Source organism: Protopterus annectens, chromosome 6.part0 (genome assembly GCF_019279795.1).
Source record: "Protopterus annectens isolate FY-2018-M chromosome 6.part0, PAN1.0, whole genome shotgun sequence".
Lineage (NCBI taxonomy): Eukaryota > Metazoa > Chordata > Ceratodontiformes > Protopteridae > Protopterus > Protopterus annectens.
The window spans coordinates 1263232064-1263253705 of NC_056737.1; the positions used below are offsets into that span (position 1 = coordinate 1263232064).

Here is a 21642-nt window from a genome sequence, read left to right on the forward strand (position 1 = left end):
AGTCTCAAAGAAACAGAAAACCCCACTGGGAAAAAAAACAAAAGAAAAAAGTTTCCTCCAGGTCTGAATCAGAATATTGAACATAAATCCTTGTATCTCTCATGTCATCTTCCTTTACAGATTCAGAATCTTGAATCTTTTTAGGAAAAGAGGTATCCTTTCTTTTACCAAGAGCCACCTTACAAGAAAGCTCAATAGCCTCAAAGTTTAAGCCAGACCAAGTAAACTACTCCTGTCTTAAGGAAATTTGAGGAGGAGTAGATACATGTTTAGTTTTTCTGGGGGGGTTTTTTCTGTTTTTGTTTTCTTTTTTTTTTTAACAGGAAAAATGGGGCCAGCAGTGTTATTAATGTCAACAGCAGCTTCCCAAGGATGAGCACAACATTCTGACTAAAAAGGAATGCCCTCCTTGTTCCCTCTCCCAGACCCAACAATAATGGTTCTCCCTAGCCCGCTGAGGGGATTCCAATAGTCGCAAAGAACTTGGCTTACCGCCGGTCCACAGTGGCTGTAGATGTTACACCACAAATACAGCAGGACATTATTATTCATTTGGGAAAACTTAGGCTTAAAAAGGTCCCATGGGTGGTTGACCTAGTAACAATCTATGAATTTATGAATCCATGGTAAAAGATGAGTGGTCTGGGGAGCAAGCTATGGCCACAGCAGAGTCACCCACCTCTGGCCAAGGCAAATTGCTAGTTTGTTGTGGTAGCAAAGACTGTTTGCTTAACTCATCTGTTTGTGGCTGTATGGAGGGCCAACCACTGGACTGGTAGTTTCTTCCATGGTCAAGATGAAAATGGTGCCTCTTTTACAGGTAAAACAAGCAGCAAACACCAGTAAGATTTTAGTTTTTTTTAAAAGTAATGTTTTCAAATAAAAACACAGTAAAAACACTTAGTCCTTCCCAAAAAGTAAAATCAAGTCAAATTCTCTACAGAAAAAATGTTTTGCAATTACTTTAAACAACTTTTAAAAATGACAGGAAAAAAGCGTGCTCTCGTTTTAAAAGCACAGTTAACTCTAGGAGTTTGTGTTTCAGCAAATTGTCATGAGTTTAAAAATAACTTTCCTGAACAGGAAAGTACAATAAAACAATTTTAAAATGTGGAATGGTTTTCCCTCAAAGAGAACTTATCTGAGAGCAATGGAACAGCATACACTGACCCTTGATCTTCTAAAGCCTGCAGAGAAGTGCTCTCTCTTCAGCATCAGTAAAGCTATGACGGCTTTCTCTTTTTTAGATAGCTCAGCTCAAACTGACTGCTTGGGAGTATGGAAGGTTCCCTGAAGCTTTGAAAGCTGGCTGACTCATATATCCTTGGCAGGATATGACGCATATAGCTAAAGCTACTGCAGCAGTGATCAATATGATGAGCATCAATAGAGACTACTTTGGAAGACTCAACCCAGCAAATCTATCTTTGGGAAGCAAGGGGATCATATCTGAAATTCTTGGAACATGTAACAGAACAATCAGCACTTCCTATGCTGTCCTGACTACAAAACAACCGTCCTGTCCCAAAAGGTGTGCAACTTAATATGAAGTCTTAGCAGTCATAAAGTTGTCTTGTAGAATGTTTTCTGGAGTACAAACATGCTCTATTGGCCATACCACCCTCTGCATCATCATTTCAAGGACTTCTACAAAAATAAGAATTCTTTATGGGGCATGGTGTTGAATCAACACATCTTCACTGTCAATTTCTGGGGTGGGGGAGTCTGGTGGGAAGTCCAGGTGGCTCCTCTTGCACCTGTATTTCTTAGAAGATTCCAATACATGTCCAAATAATTCAGGATGAGCTGCAAGAATCTCTTAGATCCTCTGATCTACTGACAAGAAGGATTAATAGCTGAAAGAATGGAAGAAAAAAAAAGGCTCTGCTCAAAGTTAGGGTAGACGTAACTAGAGATGGATGCCAAGGGCAACTAATGCAGAATTCCTAAAATCACTCATGTTGGCAATACATTTAAGGCGAAGTGCAACAACCCTGATTGCTCAAGGTCAAAGTCACAGAGGCAAACACCAACAAGATCAGCATCGAACTGGACAGGACAGCCTGCCTGCAACAATGTCAAGATTTGCAGGACTGAGTACTCAAAATTTGAACCTAGCAAACACCTGTATCAACCCTATGAGTGTTGAACACAACTAACATTAAGTGAGCATCCTTGCAGTATTTAATTGGCCTAGAAGATAATGGTCATGATTTCAAAATCTGAAACAGAAGAAATATATCTTCTCTGACCAACTGGATGGGAACAGAATCAACACTTGTTACTGGTAAATGAGAAATGCCATAAGACAAAGTGCACAGTAATGGTGGAGGTAGAGGAATCCTCCACCCCAAACTTCGTACAAACTGGAGAATGAGAAAAGCCACTCATACCATCAGTTCTAAACTTTTTTCCTCTCCGTGTTAGGGAGACTTCTAAGAGATTTTGAGGATATTACTAGGTGGCTTACTAAATGCCAGCTTTTGATTATTTTATTTGTACTCCTGCTGACTGAAGCCATTTTTAGGACTGTCAGAGACAGCCAGTTTCATTTAGGATTTAATTTAAAAAGTTCCGCAGCCATTATCTAATCCTACAATATATAATCCTTCTACAAATATAATTTCAAGATGTTTGTTGATCAATTTTTCCTGATGGGGTGGATACTATTGTTACCACTTATTTTATGAGTTTGATTCTTAATTCTTGATGTTTCTAATGTTGTCACTTTTGAAAGTGGGTGTTACTGTATCTTATAGAAAGGGCAACCTGTAGATTGGCACCCTGAAGGGTGAACAAACATTCTCCAACTGGGTGTTAATCTACAGATAACACCCACTAAAAAACGAGACCGCCATTTCACGGCAGCATATCAAGCTGCTGTACAGCTCAGACTGAAAGTGACATAACGGTCACCATTATTTTACACTCGCCAAGCAGCTCTTTTGCAGTTTTGAGAGTGTAAAATAAAAACAACAGAGAATGAAAATTTGAAAAAAGTATGAGTTTATGTATGTGTGTATGAGAGTGACAGCGAGATCAAACAAGCAGTTACTAAGCAGCACTTTTGTTGTTTAGCAAGTGTAAATGTAAAAGTAAATGAAACTAAGTCTGTGCGTGTATGTTTCTGTCTGTGTGCTTGTGTGCATGAAAGCAGAAGTATGATGTGCGAGATTGCGAAGAGTGAGAGAGATCAACCACTGGCAGCAGCAGTTGAGGTTTGTGTACCTCTCGACCTTTTAGTTCAAGATGTCGCCATAAAGCCTAAAGTAAAGGGGAAACAAAGACTCAAAACAGGGACAGGTTTTAAATACTGCTCTTGTAAAATGGAAAAGTTTCTGTAATGATAAGGTTTGTGTGCATGCATTTTCTAAAGCACAAGTGTGTGAGTGAGAGAGTGATATTGAGCGACCACTGTCAGCAGCAGTAAAGAGGTTTGCATACCTCTCAACCTCTTAGCTCATAAAATCAAGATAAAGCCTAAAATGAATGGGAACAAAGGCTCAAAGTAGGAACAGATTTTAAACATTGCTCTTATAAAATAAAATTAGAAAGTTGCTTAAATAACAGGATTTGTAGTAGCGTGAATTTTCTGAAGGAAATAAAGTCTGAAACTCAAATGTATATTATTTAGTGACTTCAATACCTAATGACTGGCAGCAAACCTCACATTTTAGGAGTAAGGGACCAAAACACGAAGTATATATGAATATTTTTTAACATGTTATATCTTGGATGCAAGATACTTCCTCCAACACCATTTATATACACTACAGCAAATATGAAACATTAGGCGGAGGAACTATTTTACATTAAAAATATATAAAAAATATATAGTAACAAATAAATAACTAAGTAAAACACAAGAATTTTACAGACAGTCCATTCTCGAAGTGCAATAATGCCTTCCAGCATGTATGTTGCTGTGTAAATAATGCCATTCCAGGGGTGTTGAGGCCCAATGGCATCTAGGGGATGTTATTTACACAGTAACACACCCTGCTGGGCATTACTGTTTGCTTGGCTAACTTTATCTTCGTCTTTTCTTAGTAACTGCTTTACAGGGTCTACTTTACCCTGTCGAAGGCCGACAATATCGAGCTGATATTGTCGGCACCAAAATGTCGTAAGCGAAGATCATCGCTCATGTAAATGGAAATCTCCGTAAGGAGAGATTTCCATTTACTGCAATGTAGTACGATCTCGGAGTTGGTATATTTAAGTAGCGGGGGATGTGGGGGGTGCAGGGGGCTTACACCCCTGCAAAGAGCAATTTGTGTTGTGTTTGGGTGTTTTATTTTGTTCTTTTGTGTGTGTGTGTGTGTGTGTGTGTGTGTGTGTGTGTGTGTGTGTGTGTGTGTGTGTGTGTGTGTTCGATGTTTGGGGGTTTCGACATTTTCGCGTCAATTATTATGCTGTCGACAGTTTGAGTTTTTGACAGCGTAATATAAATGCGCTTTACAGAGTTTTATAGTTATCTTTACATCTTTTTTATATCTTTTTATCCATTTGCTAAAATAATGACTATTTTTCCAGTATAGAGCAATTACTGGCTTTCCACCTATTTACTAAACCTAAACAGCTTTTAGCTGCTGTTGTATGTTTCGATCCTGGCATAACAATTGAGTTGCAATTTTTCTTCTACACCCTCAGGTGTTGATCCCATACACACAGTCCTTAGAAAATGGAGTTCTAACTTTAAAAGTTCTGTGGATAAACCTTGTACATGGAGGGTGAGCCCTATGTACAACATTAAGAAAACTCTGCCTAATGATTCTGACTTTGACTCTGTCTAGGTCTTATATTATAATGCCAGATCAGTTTGCAGTAAATCTAGTACTTTGACCCAATAAGTAATAATGATCTAGTTCTTGTTGCTGAAACTTGGCTAGATGCTGATTCCAGTCAGATTTTTTTTTTTTGCCTTAATTCCCTCTTTTTTTCTGTTTTCCATTATACCAGGGGTGGCTGAGATGGGATAGGATGGTTATTATCCACTGTACAGCTATCCCTTTTACTCATATTAAAACAAAATGCACTAACACCTTCAACTCTGCCCCAAGAATGGGACCTTCTTTTTGCTGCCTTATTATCTTCTTGGTCTCCTAATAATAGATTTTTTAATGGAGTTAACATATTTCTTTATGTTTTAAATAATCTCCCTCGTTAGTTGTGGGTGATTTCAATATCAGAATGGACAATGTTTCTGTGGCCTTTGTCCAACAGTTTATTTGTATTATGAACGGTTTTGGTTTCAAACAGGAGATTAACTGCCTCACATATATAGTAACACTCTTGATCTTGTTTTTCAGATTGATTTTCCTACTTTTAACTTATCTGTTAACCCTATAATTAGGACAGATCACTCTTCCATGAAGTTTTCAGTTAATTTGTCTCTTTATTATCCCCTTGAAAATAGTTACGTTTGTTCTAGGAGTCTCCAACTGGTTACGCCTAAGAGCTTTACTTCTGCCCTTCCATCATTTTCTAGCAACTCCGACAAGGATCTTGATGACCTTGTTAACATTTATAAAATCCTATTATGAGAGGGTCTAGATATCTGGTTGATCCTGCATTTCAGCACGATCCCCCCAAAGCCATGGCTCAGTCCCTCTCCTTAAAAAAGACTGGCCTTCATTTATAAGACAGGTGACAGTGCAGAGATATGTTTGAAAACAAGCTATTTTAAATAACAACTTCTCAGTTTATTAGTCAGAGATCAATTTTTGAAAGTCTGCCTACCATTCTATGCTGATCTTGGAGGCTGCTTTTTGCCTGCTACCTTATTCAGAGTGGTTGGATATCTTTCTAAACCTCCAGTGTCTCAACACTCAGCAACCCATTGCTTCAGAGGAAAGTGAACTGACTGCATGCTATCATATCTCTCATCCTCTTAGAGCAAGAGATCTGGACAAAGCCATAAATAAAAGTGGGACAAAGGCCCAAAAATAGGGATAATTTTTAAATAATACTTTTACAAACTTAGAAAGTTGACAGTATAACAGGTTTTGCATTAGCGTGAATTTTCTGAAAGATAAAATGTCTGTCATTATTTTCTAACTTCAATCTTTAATGATTTGCCACTAATTTGCCAGAAAACCACAATTGTATGAAAAACAGACCAAAAATATCAGGCCAAAATCTGGACGTTATGCAAAAATCTGTACAGTTGAGAGGTACGCATGCTATTTGTCTGCCAAAATGGCTTGTATCATATTTTCTCATCATCCCCTGTTTGCCTTGCAGATGATCACTGAGAGGTTTCTCTTTAGTCTCACCTGAATGAATTTGCATTCTTGACATCAGTGATCTGTATGTTCTTACCTCCAGTATGCGTAAGACCACCTGGCATCCACAGCTGCTATTGGACCATTGTTACAAGAGACTGTCACCACCTCTCTTAGAAGCAGAGTATTTTCCTCTTATTTGAGGGAAGCTTTTTGTTACCCCAATCCTTAAAAAGGCTGGTCTGGATTCCAACAATCTTGATTTTCAGCTGGAGGTCCATCTGAGTAGTCAGGTCATCTTTGATCCATTCCAGTCAAGATTTAGGGCTAGACAAGTACTGAGGGGTGAATTCTTCCTCCTACCCTTTGGTCAGTGGGACACCAAACAGCTCCACTCTTGGCATCTTGTTATTCACCATTTATCTACTGCTGCTTATTGACATTATTTGTTTCAGGGTTTGCAATATCATTGCTAATAGGTAAAAAATTATAGATAAAATACTAAGCTATAAGTCTATAGTCTTTTACAAGCGCAGTCAATAACCAGAAACAAGGTACAGAGTTTAAGACCATTATGGCAATCCCTCTCCCCCAAACCAGTGGATTAATAGCACACAACTGAGATTACTATCAGTATTTTGTCACAGACACATGCATATTGCTATGTGATGACACATCCAATTCTACATATCATTCCCTCAGGATTCTCTGTCTGACATTGCTTTCCTTTCACATGATCTGGAACACATCCACAGCTAGATGGTCAGCAACAGGCCCGGGCTCAACCTCTCTATGACTGAGCAACATGCTTAGGATCAACCCCTCTAAGACTGAGCAACAGCCTCAGGCTCAACCCCTCTAAGACTGAGCAACAGAGGCTCAGGCTCAGCCCCTCTAAGACTGAACAACAGGCTCAGGCTCAACCCATCTAAGACTCAGCAACAGGCTCAGGCTCAACCTCTCTAAGACTGAGCAACAGGTTCAGGCTCAACCCATCTAAGACTGAGCAATGGGCTCAGGCTCAACCCCTCTAAGACTGAGCAACGGGCTCAGGCTCAACCCCTCTAAGACTGAGCAACAGGCTCAGGCTCAACCCATTTAAGACTGAGCAACAGGCTCAGGCTTAACACCTCTAAGACTGAGCAACAGGCGCAGGCTTAACACCTCTAAGACTGAGCAACAGGCTCAGGCTTAACACCTCTAAGACTGTTGTTTTGATGGTTCATGCAACACTGAAGGATGTTTCCTTTCTGGTTTTGTCCCTAAATATCTTTATCAGGGTACCAGACTTTCATTTGTGTCAAAGGTGCGAGATCTTGATGTGATATTTGACAACAGATTGACACTGAACAGAATTTGGCAGCGGTCAAATCTTCTTACTTTCATCTGCAGAACATCAGAATTTTCAAGCATTGTATCTCTTCCCGGTGACCTTCGAACTGTGTGGCATGCTTTGGTTTCCTCATGTTTAGATTACTGCAATATATATATATATATATCGGCTTACCAGACTCAGTGCTTGCTTGCTTAAAGCTGGTGCAAAGCTCTGCAGCTCGGTTACTTATTGGGGTTACAACATACCAACATATTACCCCGATTCTTCAGAATTTTTAATATCTTTCTATAAGGAATGGACCATCTGTAAAATCCTTGTTTTGGTTTATTTGGCATCTTATCTATCAGACTTTTTTTTATAGATATAATCCTTGTTATACACTCCGTTCCAACACAAGGTCTCCTGTTAGTTCCAACCTACAACATTGAGTCAATCATTTAGTTACCAAGGTCTTTTATTATGGAACTAAATTCCTGATTTGCTTAGGGACTCACCCACTTTCGCTGGATTTAAAAGGGGCTATTTGAACCGACTTACAAATAACATTTATCTCCTTTAATTACATAACTGCATTTAGTTTGTTAACTTATGTGCTTCATTTCTGATGTGTAAGGAATGAGACAGGTTTCATTTTTTATTTACTGATTTGTACAGTGCCTGGGCTCAGGCGCTTAAACCTAAACTTGAGACTCAGGTTTGGTCCTGGGCCAATGTTGTTAATCTCAAGTGTGGTGGTGATGCTCAAGGTCAATCCCATTTAGGGTGGGTGCACAGCTAAACTATCAACTATGCAATAACAAATTGCTCTATCTATAACCATTTTAGGATTGAAAAGATTCTCAACACACACTACTTTGAAATGTTATTCATTCAGCCAATTTGTGTCTGTCTTGTAGTAAACTTTTAAGGGCATATTCAATACACTTCAGCAACAACCTGCTCACCAGCCTACAGGACATCAAAGGGAGATAGGAGGAGTTTGGCAGCTTCTGAATTAAGAACTCCCATAGAAACTGTAGTACCCAGAGACAGCCTACAATGACAGAGAAAGAACAGACAACCCCCAAAAGAAGTAAGAGCAACAACAAGGAAAATTAAGTCAAGGAAAGCAGTAGGTTCAGATGAGATCATAGTAGATACGAACAAGATGTTGGGTGAGTTAGAGAAAAATGGCTTCAAGTGGGTACTCAAGAGAAAGGTGTATCCAAATGGAATGGAGAATACACTTTCTAATGCCAGTGTACAAGAACAAAGGGGACATTCACAACTGTGGACAGTACAGAGTTATCAAAGCCCTATCACACCACATGAAATGTTGCAGAGGGTAACTGATAAATACACAGAACAGTAGAAAGTAAGATAACAGATGGACAGTTTGGATTCAGATCAAGATGCAGCACAACCAACTTGATGTTTACTGTGAAACAGATAGTTGAGAAGAAGCTAGAGATGAGGGAGAGTCCAATTGGGCATTCCTAGACTTGAAGAAGCATACAAAAGGTCCAAAGAAAGCTGATTTGGGCAGTCCTGGAAACAATGACTGAATTTGTGCAGGTTGTACACAAGGACCCAATGACACAAGTACCAACAGTGTTTGGACTCACAGAGGGGGTTCCCAGTGGGAGTGCATGTGAATGATGGTTGAAGTTCTGAGCCCACTGCTGCCCATACTAGTGATGCAGTACATTCCAAACAGGTCAGAGCGGACAGATCAACAAAGCTGCCATATGTAGATATTTTGGCAATACAAGCAGGCTCTGAGCAACAACTTAAGCAAATGACAGAGGAATGGAGTCCAAAACTTAGAGGCACATGGGATGAAACTGAGTACAGACAAGACAGATGTCACAGCAGCACATGGGGGAAATCAAAAGGAACTGAAAATTGAAGTAGAAAGGAAAATAGAGGAACAAGTTAATAGACTGAAGTACCTGGGGGGGGGGGGGTTGACAAAAATCTGAATGAGGAGGTCAAAGCTAGAATCAGAGGGGCTGCAGCCAACTTGCACAGAGTGTCTGGGATAGTATGTCACATAAGGTGAAACCTATTGTATAAAAAACAGTTGTGCAGCCAATACTACTGTTTCGTACAGAAAACTAGGCAGTAAAAGCAGAGCAGTTGAAAAACCTAGAGGTGATAGAGATGAAGTCCATGAGACAGGTGGTACGATGCACACTATTGATAAGACAGAGAAATGAGGAAATCACAGCAGAAGCCAAAGTACCTCCAATTGTAGAAAAGGTTAAAGAGAATAGATTACGGTGGTTCAAGCACATGTGCAGGAAATCAAAAGATAATCTGATGAGGAAGATTTGGAAGAGACAGGAAGGAGGTGAGAAGAAATGAGGGCATCCAGCAAAGAGATGGATGGATTACCCATGAGAAGACCTGCAACAGGCATGACCACTGAAGGATAAAGAGAGTGGCACTGAATCAAGAAAGATGGAGAAAGTTAACTCGATACCCCGACCTCATGTAGAAAATGGGGGAAAGGGGGTTGTTGTTGATGATGATGATGATGATGGATTCAGTACACTTCTTAAATGTTTGGCTATTCATTACCAAAGAATAGTACAAACAATAATAAAACAGCAAAGAGTGATATCTGTAACATAAAATAAATTGTATGAGTGGAAAAAGGCAACACTAAGCAAATTTAAATGAAGGTTGAGAGAGGGATCCTTTCTTAAGAATTCTGTTTGTATTGATGAGACTTAAGTTCAATTTGTTTAGCCTATTACATTTCAAAACACATACCTAAAGTGGTTCTCATTCTCTCTAAGTTGTAGTCCTATGGTAATACTCACTAGTTACAAAAACTGACAAGTTAATATCAGAAGTTTCAATATTTAAAGGGTAGAGTGCAGAGCTAACAACTGAAATTGAATTTAATATTTCTGAGCAAGCAATTTAATGTTAGCTTAAACAATATTTTTGCTGAGAAATCTAACATTTCTTATGAGAAATGTTTCTCTAAATGAGAAAGTTTGCAAAATACGTTTTATTGTCTATGTAAATCATTGGGTGGGGCACTGGACAAAATCCTATGGACATACTATTTTGCTGAGTAAGTATTTTGCTCTGTTAAGCAATGCTATTACAGAGATGTATAAACTATAAAACTCATAATTTAGATGAACCATATAAATAGTTTTATGAATACACATATTTTGTAGCATAGCAATAAGGTTTCTATATCAATGCAGTGGAAACAGCTTACTCTGCTGTCTTTTGTTTCCTGTCATGTCCAGTAAATACCTTAGTCATAAATATAATAAATACAATTTCAACACAAAAGTGGAAAATAGTAAATATAAAGCACCTAGCAATCAAAGTTCAGTTTAAATGTACAGTGTTGCATCATACGTACCATGAGACTCTTACTCATTTAGTATGAATTCCTTTGTCCCAGATACCATTACATCTTATTGATTGCAACATCATCTTCCCCTTTCACCTAACTTAAACTGCAAGTCAGAGTTTTCCAGAATTGCTGCATTTCCCTCTGCATTTTCAGATTGTGTAAGTGCACCTAAACATCTAACTACCCTGTCTTTCACTTGAACTCCTGAGCCCCCCCTTGATGACAACATATACCTGAACTGAAATGAGGTCTGCGTTTGTTAACCTACAATAAACTATCTTCATTTTTCTTTCTTTTTTTAACATAACTACACAACACTCCAGTAGACGTGCACAAACATATACACTACATAATTTCTGAATTAACGGCTTTCTTTTTTTTTAACTTTAATAACAGTTGTGATTTTGTTCAGCATGACGGTCAACAAAACCAGAGAACCAAACTGCAGGCTGGATTACAGAGGAAGGCAGGGAGTATACAATTAAATCTTATTAAGCAATCAGGTATGTATAAAAGTTTTGTCACTAAATCAAGAAAAATGCAGGGACTCTGTATTTAAAACAGAAATGAAAGGAAAGGCACACAAAAAAGGGAACACAAAGAGAGAAAAGGGCCTAATGCTGTGCAATAGAAATAATGCTCAGGTGCTACTAGGTAAAAATCAAGCTCTGCTATACACTCGTGTTAGGAATCTGAATGTGTCTAGAATTCAGGCATGTTCAACAGAGACCTATTTCTCCACCAGATTTACCAATCATTAATATTTCTGAAAATAGTGACTGAAAAGGAAATATTGTTAAAACACTGAACAAACCACCTCAAAACGCTAGAATTATCAATTAAAATACATTCATTTTATGTTATTTTCAACACAACTAGCTGCACTGTTCACATATAAAGTAGAATTATTTAATGTATCTGCTTTCCTATTGCATTATTAGATTTAAAACGAACTTCAAGGCTCCTTAAAAAAGGGCAGATCTGCACTCATGATATTGGATTACCTGAAAGGGGACTTGCAAAGCAGCTGCTAGGTTTATCTTTGTTGATATCAATTTGGGGGGAGGGCACATGTGATCCCTACAGTACATACAGTAGGCTAGGACAGTGTACTCAGTAGCCCTTTCACCACTCAGTTTATTAACCATCTCTTCTGCAAACAAAACTTGCAAGAGAGGTAGAAATAAAATTTAACAAGCATGAAATAAATTACCTACTTGCCCAATTTACATAGAGATCCTTCAGCAACTACAGGGTGGACAAGTCACTCAAACACAGGGAGACAGTCGTAGGGTAATAAGCACCACTGTGATTGCCTTCTTGCAGATTAACTGCTACGGTGATTCCATATCTGTTAACCAATATTACATGTCTTCTGCAGTGGATAAGCTGTTGGGAATACGTCCCAGGCAGCGGAAGTAAACCACTGAGAAAACAAAGGACGAAAGCCTAAATGCAAAGACACAGAAGGCTATGTAATGAAGCATCAAGCTGTTACAAAGGCAGACTCCTGAAGCTGTAAATTCAGCAATAATATCTGTTGAAGATATGAAGTGACAACCAAGTGACTGCAACACAAAATGTCTATGAAAGAGACCTTTATGAAACATGCCCTTGAAGCAGTCATGCCCATAATAAGTGATTTCTGACAGAAGCATTTTCCAACTGTTAGTTTGTTGTCTGAAGACAAAACATAATGCAGTTAGCAATCACCCTAGAACTGGTTTGTTCAACCACTGCAATGCCCTCCTTCCTGGAGGAAATAATTTATTCACTCTTTTCAATGTTATAAGTTACAAAACTCATGGCTCAATAAGACATTAAGGAATTTGCTTAATGAAAATCCTTGGTTCATAAACTCCTCTACCAAACCATATACCAACTGCTTATTTAAAAGCTTCAGTACACCCAACTTTTCTTAAAAGCAAAGGTAACATGTTCCAGAGTTTGCTGACCCCAGTATGAAAAAAACAACTCTCGAGTTGCAGTTCTTGACTTTTGTAAAACATATAGTTCCTCGTAAAATAAAAAAGAAAAATATGATGCAGAAAACTGATACCCAGTTTTGCTTTATGCACTTCATACCTATAACATTTGTGTACAAGTACCCTCATAGCATGTATCCAACAGAGAAAAATGACAAGCAATTAAGCACTGCAAGTATGGTGTCAAAGTCCAGCACCCTGTCTAGTAAGGGCTCTTTGTTATCTTTTCAAGTTTCAAGATCTGAGAGGAATTATACATGCAAAATGAACCACAATATTACAAAATATGTCTGACAGATTAAGTAATGGAATTCTTACTTTTTCATCCCTAACACTGAACAATATTCCTAATTAAGCCACACCATTTTCAAAGCATCTCCATAAGATTTTCCTCAAAACTTAAACTTCAATCAACAATAACTCCCAAATCCCAAATATTATTAGCCTTCATCAAAAAATGTTTGTCTAATACACAAGGATATTCCTAACCATTAGCACCAAAATGCATATGCATGCATTTGTCTGGAATTAAATTTCATACCTCTTAATCCTTTACCACAAGACAAGTGAGTAACTTTAACGTGTCAAGTGAGCACTGATATCCATGACAAACCCCACCTCCTTGGTATCTTCAGCAAATTGACTTTATTTATCCGATTAGGAAATCCTAACATGAATAGGCCAAGCAGTGTTGGCCCCAGAATGGACCCCTGTGGAACCCTTATCATAAATAACTTTTCAAGTTAAGTTCAAATTTCAAGATACATTTTTCACTTCTGACTTTACTCTTCCTTCCTCTCAGACAAGTAGACACCCATCCCATAATACACTAGTTTATTTTTTGATGTTCCATTATACTTTTTAATCATTCATGAGTCATAGTATCAAATACCTTAGCAAAGTCAATGTATGTAACATCAACTGTAGGGCTTTCATCAACGATAAAAGCTAATCAGATCAGTCAAATGTGAATGACCTAAAGTAAAACCATGCTAACAGATTTCGATCCCTTCTTGGTACTCATCCTGCAATAAATACTCAAATGAGAATTCATAACACTTTCTAAAAATGAATGTTAGACTAATAGGCCTAAGATTATGGGAAAAAAACAAACAAAAAAAAAAAACAGTCTGAGACTTAGAAATAGGTATCACTATGACCTACTTCCAGATACTGGGTATAAAGTCATCCTCTAGGGAATAAATACGCATCTATATTACATAATCGAACTTTTAAAAGTTTGAACGTCATATGGTCGACACCATACGATCGAACTTTTACAAGTTTGAAAATGTAATAAAAAAATAAACCAAAGAAAAACCTACCTGAACGGTTTAAGCAGGTGGGCAAGCCCTCCTGCACCCACCATGTGGTGGCTGCACCCCCCACACCTCCCACTCTTTAAATATACCAACTCAGAGATCGTACTACAGCGCAGAAAAGGGAAATCTTCCCATTCCACAAGGTACGGAGATCTCCGTTGAAACATTCAAACTTTTCAAAGTTCAATCATATGGTGTCGACCATATGATGTTCAAACCTTTAAGAGTTCGACAACGTGATAAAGACCCAATAAATACATGTATGTGTCTTTAAAAATAAGCTAAGTTTTTTTAATAGATTATTAAACGTGAATGTTTTAAGATGTTTTCATTAGTTTATATGTTTTATAAAATGACAGAATTTTTCATGATGTTATTCTGAAGAAGCCAGTTATATATGACGAAAGCAAAGAATAAATCAGCAATATGCTAAAGAGTTTCCTGTAGCATTCCTGAAGCATTTTGACTTACTTGCAGTGGATTAGTGGCTTTTTTTTTTTTGTTGATTTTTTAATTGCCATTACTGGGTGCAAAACAAATCTGTTAGGTATGATGTCAAGCTAACAACAATGTTACTTAAAAAAGACCTATTCAGTCCATCAGTCAGGGCAGAAGGATTGAGTTAAATGGATTATAAAGCACTTCTAATAGAAACTGTAATGCAGACGCCATAAACATTTATAGCCTCAAGTAAGGGAGCATCTCAACAAATAGGGGTCACATAAAAAAAAAATCAGTCTGCAAACATAGCAGCTAACTCACTTGGTCCGGTAATGTACCCATCAGCATTACTTAAGCAAAGACTGGATAAACTAGACTTAAAAACTGAAATACTTGAAACTAGCCTGATTATTGTTCAAAGGACTTTCTGCCAGCCTTGTTTCATAAAAAAATCTAGCCTTTCTTACCAGTTTTGCAAATGATCTTTTCACACCTGAATGGATAATTTTGTTACCTACACTTAGGTTCTTTTTATCATTCCATCACACCCTCCTTACTTTATCTCTTTCATGTGATATACCAATTGACCAAGGATGTTGTCTTTCCATATCATGTGTTAAAACATCTGAGGGGACAAACTTAGCAATTCATTTATAAATATAGTTATACAAAATTTCCCACCTTTCTTTACTGCTCTTCTCCTCAATACTGTCCTCCATAGCTACGCTTTAAGATTTGAGTCGACTGCATGAAAGTTTGTTCTGCAGAAATTCTTAATTATATTTTCTATAACTGCTCCTTTATATACATGAAAAGCTACCTCACATTAAATACAGCTATGACCATCATGCCCTAATTCTGGGTGATGGACACAACTAATTACTTCCACTCTACTTTTAACCCAAATCACATCAAGTACGTTATCACATGTAGTTGCTTCTGTAACGATTTGAGAATATTTATACTTATTATCTTCAATTATCTTACTTATTAGTAATGACTTAAAAACAGTAATACAACATGCCCCTGGAAATAAAATCATGACCATTAGAAAAGCATATATTACCAAATAAAACTTAGCTTCAAACTCTGGCAGGGGGTTGGGAGGTCTGTAAAAGGGCTATATATCTCTTTTTAACATTACCATGTACAACCCTAACTACTAATATTTTACAGTTATCATTTGATATTATAAACTCTGAAATACTGACTGAGTACACAAAGAGAGACATCCTTGTACACAAGCATTATCCACAATGGCTAACAATATCGTAAATATCCTGGGCTCAAAAGAGTTAGTAAATAATTACATTCTGCATCAAAATTGATACCCACCATGAGGGAATTGAAGGAACTTCTGTGTAGACCCCAGAAAGTAATGTAATGAAAGTAATTGTTATGTCCAGTAACACCATCCAGACATCATGTGGCAGCAGAAACAAGACCAGTCCAGAGACTCAACACATGGAATGTGCAGTACCAGATGCACTCACAAAGCTGGCTAAAGTCCAGAACAAGATAGAAGTTATCCACCTCCATCAGATTAAGAAAAACAGTGGAAAGAGAGCCTTCTGTTTTGCTTTCATGGAAGAATTGCCTGCTGCCCACTGATGAGGACAATCTTGGCTTATTCCAGGTCTCTGAAGAGGCAGTTTGGCCCCTCAGTGGAATTATTACTGGGAAGGATACATCATATCTAAGACACAGCCATCACTAAGTAAGTAAGTAAATCAAGAACCCAAATGGTGCATTGTGCTGGGTCACCAAGCTGGAATGAAGTCTAATAATCAGATCCACACAGATGGCCATTTTATGTGACAATTAAGACTGCAACCTATTGGTTCAGTGGATTTGTCATGTGTGATATGGCCAGCAAAGCCAGAATGAAGTAACAATGCCCAAAGTGTGTGTGTGGGGGGGGGGGGCTCTTCATTTTCTGAGTGGCAGGGAGAGTGTCTTCCTAGAAGACAAATATTGATTAAAGAAGGGGGTCAATGAAACAGCAGAAAGACTCTATACTGTGGTCAGCATTTGCTTTCTCATTTGAAGCTCCACAAACATATCCTGGAAAGCCTGACTTAACAGTATGTCACCCAGAATGGATCAACCAAAATGCCTAGCTTAAATTATGTTTTAAATTCTCAAAGGAGGATAGTGTTAGTTCTGCTGTTTGCCAGAGGCACATTCCTAAGCCTGCTGCTCTTAATTTAACATCCTCAGTCAAACTTTCATCACTGTATATGAAACTCTAACTAAGAATACTTGGTAAGAGTCTTTTATAAATACTCCTTGATAGGTTCACCTACGCTAGCTACCCTCGCTGGCCATTTTAAGGCTAGCCAGTTTTCTTTCTGTGCTCAAATTAAAATATTCCATTTGGTTAAAGATTGGCTTTATCCATCCTAGGGTCGATAATTGTATATTACCTCTAATAACAATAACTGGGGATCATACCATAGATAATTTGAAGGGACACGTGCATAGGATGAAGCATTTAGGAGCTGCCTAGCATCAGCTCAACCAGGAAAGAGTGGAACCTTCACATGGGAGACTAACAGTTGAAGGGGCTAAGTTTAAAAGTGTCTTAGGAGAAAAAGCTCTTGTCAACCCTATCTACAGCCATGGACTCCTTATATGGTAATGTGGAAAGGTGATTCTGTCTCTGGTTCTGGCTAATTCAGAGAGTTTACAGAGAAGTCTGCCAATGATGCCTGGGCAGGATGTTTTCCACTCTGTAGAGACTTTCACAGGGTAGACAGCTGGGCTCCTCAGCCTTCCTGCCCAGATACTAATTAAGGTATTTCCGGGAGGACTACAGAAGAAGTCTCTCCAAAAGAGTGCATCAGCTGAAGTGGAAACAGGGCAAGATTTCATTATTCTTATCTGTACCTTGCTCGACTCACTGTGAGCATGAAGTACACTTCCAGGCCTAACTCCAAAAGGTGTATTTTTACTGATATATGGATGGACCTAGAATTGGCAGCTGCCTTCCATTCCTCTCTAGCCAGTTCTTCCAAAGCCTGGACTGCCTATGAAACCTAGTACAGTAAGGCAAAGTTTATGTCATTATCTGTCCATCAGTCACACTGTACATTTTTTTTATAGGTCCATAGATTAGTACTAGGCTAACTGCCCTTGTGAGCCATTTTAAGCCTAGCTAATTATCCCTTATGAGACTCAAACCCTGCACGTTGTGTTTGTAAGGCAAACACCTTAACCATTAGGCCACCCTCCCAATCCCCAAAAATGCATTGAAGCTTCCCTGGCCGGGAATCGAACCCGGGCCACAGTGGTGAGAGCGCCAAATCCTAACCACTAGACCACCAGGGACTCCCCTCTCTCCTTCACTACCCCAGCATTTCAGTTTAAGAGCATTCAAATGTTCATAAAGTGATCAGGTTATTTCCACTAATCAAGCCAATTACGTTTTGCTCATGCAATGAACTAGGATGAGGTCAATGGATCACAATGCCACTGAACAGCTAGTCCAAAATTTAATTTCATTAGCAGTATTACTCAGAAATGCCATGTGGGGGCTCTTACGGTCACTAAGATACAGAGAACTGCTGTAGTTTTACTTTTTTATGTTTTTTATTTTACATTTGAAAGTATGTAGAGGAATCGGTAGTCCAACTAAAACTGCTAAAATAAATTAGAAGCCCAGTACCATCAGTCATGTTATTATTTCAAAATTGAAATTAAGAAGTTTTAATTCTACTCAAATACAGTGTGCCCTGCACCCTTTAATAAACCTAATGTTTCACTTTTAAGAGTAGCTTTAAGGACTCCTGGACCAAATTGACCACCACTTTACAGCTGAAGCACTACAATGATCCCACTGCTCTACTTAAAGACTTCCTTTACTAAATCTTAAGGAAGGCTTCTGTGTTCAGCATATTATTCTCCATTCTCAACAGAAATGCAATGATGACATCACAGAGGCTTCCATCCAATGGGCATGCAAGATATCAAAACCCAGACCTATGGCTGAAAGTGAACTCATGAAAAGTGCTTCCTGGATTGCAGTGAATCAGTGTTTGCTAAATTTAAAAATAATGAAAGCAAAGATAAACCATTTGCAAGACTACAACATATCAAGATGAACTGAAAACATTTCAAGTATTCTGTTCTCAAACCAATAAATACCTAGAAAACAAGATCACATTTTACACTCGTAAAGAACAAATGTAAGCTTCCACTTAGGGTTGCCACCTTTTCAAATGCCCAAAGTGGGACAATTGTGGTACAAACATCAGATTTTGCAGGCCAAAATATACCTATGACCAGTACAAAGGACAAAACTTCACTTTTTTGCCTAAATAAAATCTTTTCTTGTAGCATTTTAGTTGCCTAAATAAAATCTTTTCCTGTAGCATTTTAGTTGCTTATTCTGTTTGTTATAACATTTAGGCATTTCAGATACAGAATAACTGTTTTATGCATCTATTACATAAAACAGAGGAAATCATTTTGTCCTAAAATCTCAGGACATTTGCCATTTTTACAATTTTTTGGCAGGACACAACTGCCCAGAGAGGGACTGTCCCTCACAAAGTGGGACAGGTGGTAACCCTACTTCCACTTGCAGATGGATGCATTTTTTTTCATCTGGAAAAAAGTATACTGAGGAAATACCTGCTCTCCTACCTTTGGCAGCTTAAACTGGGGTGAAGACATGTTATACAATGGGTTTGTGTTTTGAAACAGAGCAAATGTAATTAAGCAGAGCAATTTGATTCACTTACAAGTGAGTACTTTCCCTCAGCAGGGTAGACGTGCACACACACATATGCACATGTTTTGGAGGATCACCAGTTCACTGATGTAGCAGGACTTTTGATAGACGAGAAAATTGCAACACCCAGTAAAAACCCATGGCTGGTAAAGACAAGGGGCAGAGTGGTTTACAAAAGAAAATGTTTTTCCTGGCTTATTTATACAACAGTGCATTAGGCCTAAAGAACAACTATACAGGAAGCAAAAGAAATAACCTCTAAAGACCGTAATGGAACTGCTAACAAAATGGATAACTTTATTCCTGCTCTGTCCCTGTGACAGACTGACAAATTTGACTTGAGGAGTACAGTCTACAATATGGTGTCTTAACAAAGCAGTGTCATTGGTACAACAGGTAGCACACTCACTTTTGGTGCAGAGGGTTGTAGGTTCCATGCCACACCAGATGATGACACTGAAGTGCAGCATAAGGAGGGGTGCTGCACTCCTCACTATACAGTCTTTCAGATGAGACCTTAAACTGGAGCCCCATCTGCTTGTGTTGGTGGAGCTAAAGTGGATATAAAGGACCCCATGGCACTGATCGAAAAGAGTAAAGAAAGCTTCCCGATGCCCTGGCCAAGTTCCCCAAGTAGTATAAATACGACCTCGGATGTCACCTGAAAAGAGGCTACTAGCCTAGTGGGACTAACACAGTCAACAAAGGAAAATAAATAAAAGTTGAACAGCTGAATCATGGTCATGTTGTACATTGTTCTACAGATCTACTCCCTCCTCTTCAAGCATTTGGGTGTAAAATATGACTCAAAATTACAGCTGTGTTTAGAAAGACATTCCTATTAAGTACATCTCTCACAGAAAGCACAATCTATATGAATGACCTCAATAATAAAGAAAAAACTGACAAAAATGTTGTTTCATTAGAAAAAAAACTTGGGCCTTTTGCAGAAGAGTTTCATTTAGAACATTATATTCACGTTCCTGTCTTCAGATTAAACATAACCCATAAAGGAAATAAATTGAGATGAGAATCAGAATTTCTTATAGGTTTATATATATCACTTCTATTTTTTGTTGTTATAAATTGAGTCTTGTATTCAAAAGTGAAATCTGGTACTGAGAAAGCCAAATCCAAAGAAGGGATAACAGAATTGCACTGTCACAGCATCCTCAAAGTCATGTATACGGAAAAGAACACAGACATTCTAGAGGTCCTACTTAGAGACAGCATGCCTCCTGGGGAAAGCCATTGCAAGTGAAATAAAATGGGTAAGTACTACTTTACTTTTGAATAAAAAAAAAAAAAAATTTTTTTCTTTATTCTGTATTATAATACTGCTCGTATTGCTGTGTGTTTTTGTTACACTAATTGCTTTTCTGTTGTTCTGTATTCTAATTAGTTACTAACTCCTGCTTAGTAGTTTTAGTTAAACTCTTGTACATATTTTTTTTCGTAAGTTTGTTACCATACACTGTTACAGTGGAGCTTTTCTCCTCGGGCCTCTACTGAAAATGGACATGTATCCAGTTAGACTAGCCCGGTCAACAAATGTAAAATAAATAAATAAAAAAAATAAATAAAAAATAGTACAACTGTAAATATCAATAATTTATAAGTCAAGGCTTTTTTGTTGTGTGCTCTCACCACACCAGTCTCGATGTTTGCCCCCCACACCCTCTACCCATATATACATATACATATAGATATACATACATAGTCATGCACACTAACTCCAGAGTTGCTGCACTCTGAGGTAATTGGGTTGAAGGTGAAAACACAGTTATAAAAAAAAAACTTTTTGGAAACATCTATATTTACAGCTTTATACCTCTGCTGCTGCAGTTATGACCGAAGTCCATCCTGCAAACAGCATAAACAAAATATTCCAAAATCTGCTAATTTACTTCTGACCTATCTATATATATATATATATATATATATATATATATATATATATATATATATATATATATATATATATATGTATATATATATATATATATATATATACACACACACACACACACACATATATATATATCCTTGAAAGATCATTCTGCTCCAAAGAAATCAAGGCTAAACTACACACGTTTATTACTGACAAATGTATGCATTTAGAATAATGGCCTGATATAAAACAGTTGATAAAGACTATAGACAAAAGCTTCACACTAAAAACAACAAATGGAAAGTACTTCCATGCTAACAGGAAAACGAAAATAATGAAAT

The 21642-nt window shown here is 37.9% G+C and overlaps 1 protein-coding gene and 1 non-coding gene across 4 annotated transcripts in view; both read right to left on the reverse strand.

The window, feature by feature from the left end:
- Positions 1 to 21642, reverse strand: part of GTDC1 (glycosyltransferase like domain containing 1) — a 3282804-nt gene that overhangs the window by 2512269 nt on the left and 748893 nt on the right. The gene's annotated exons all lie outside the window — the stretch shown is intronic.
- TRNAE-CUC lies at positions 17934 to 18005 on the reverse strand. The gene has a single exon. It is a non-coding gene; the product is annotated as a tRNA-Glu (tRNA).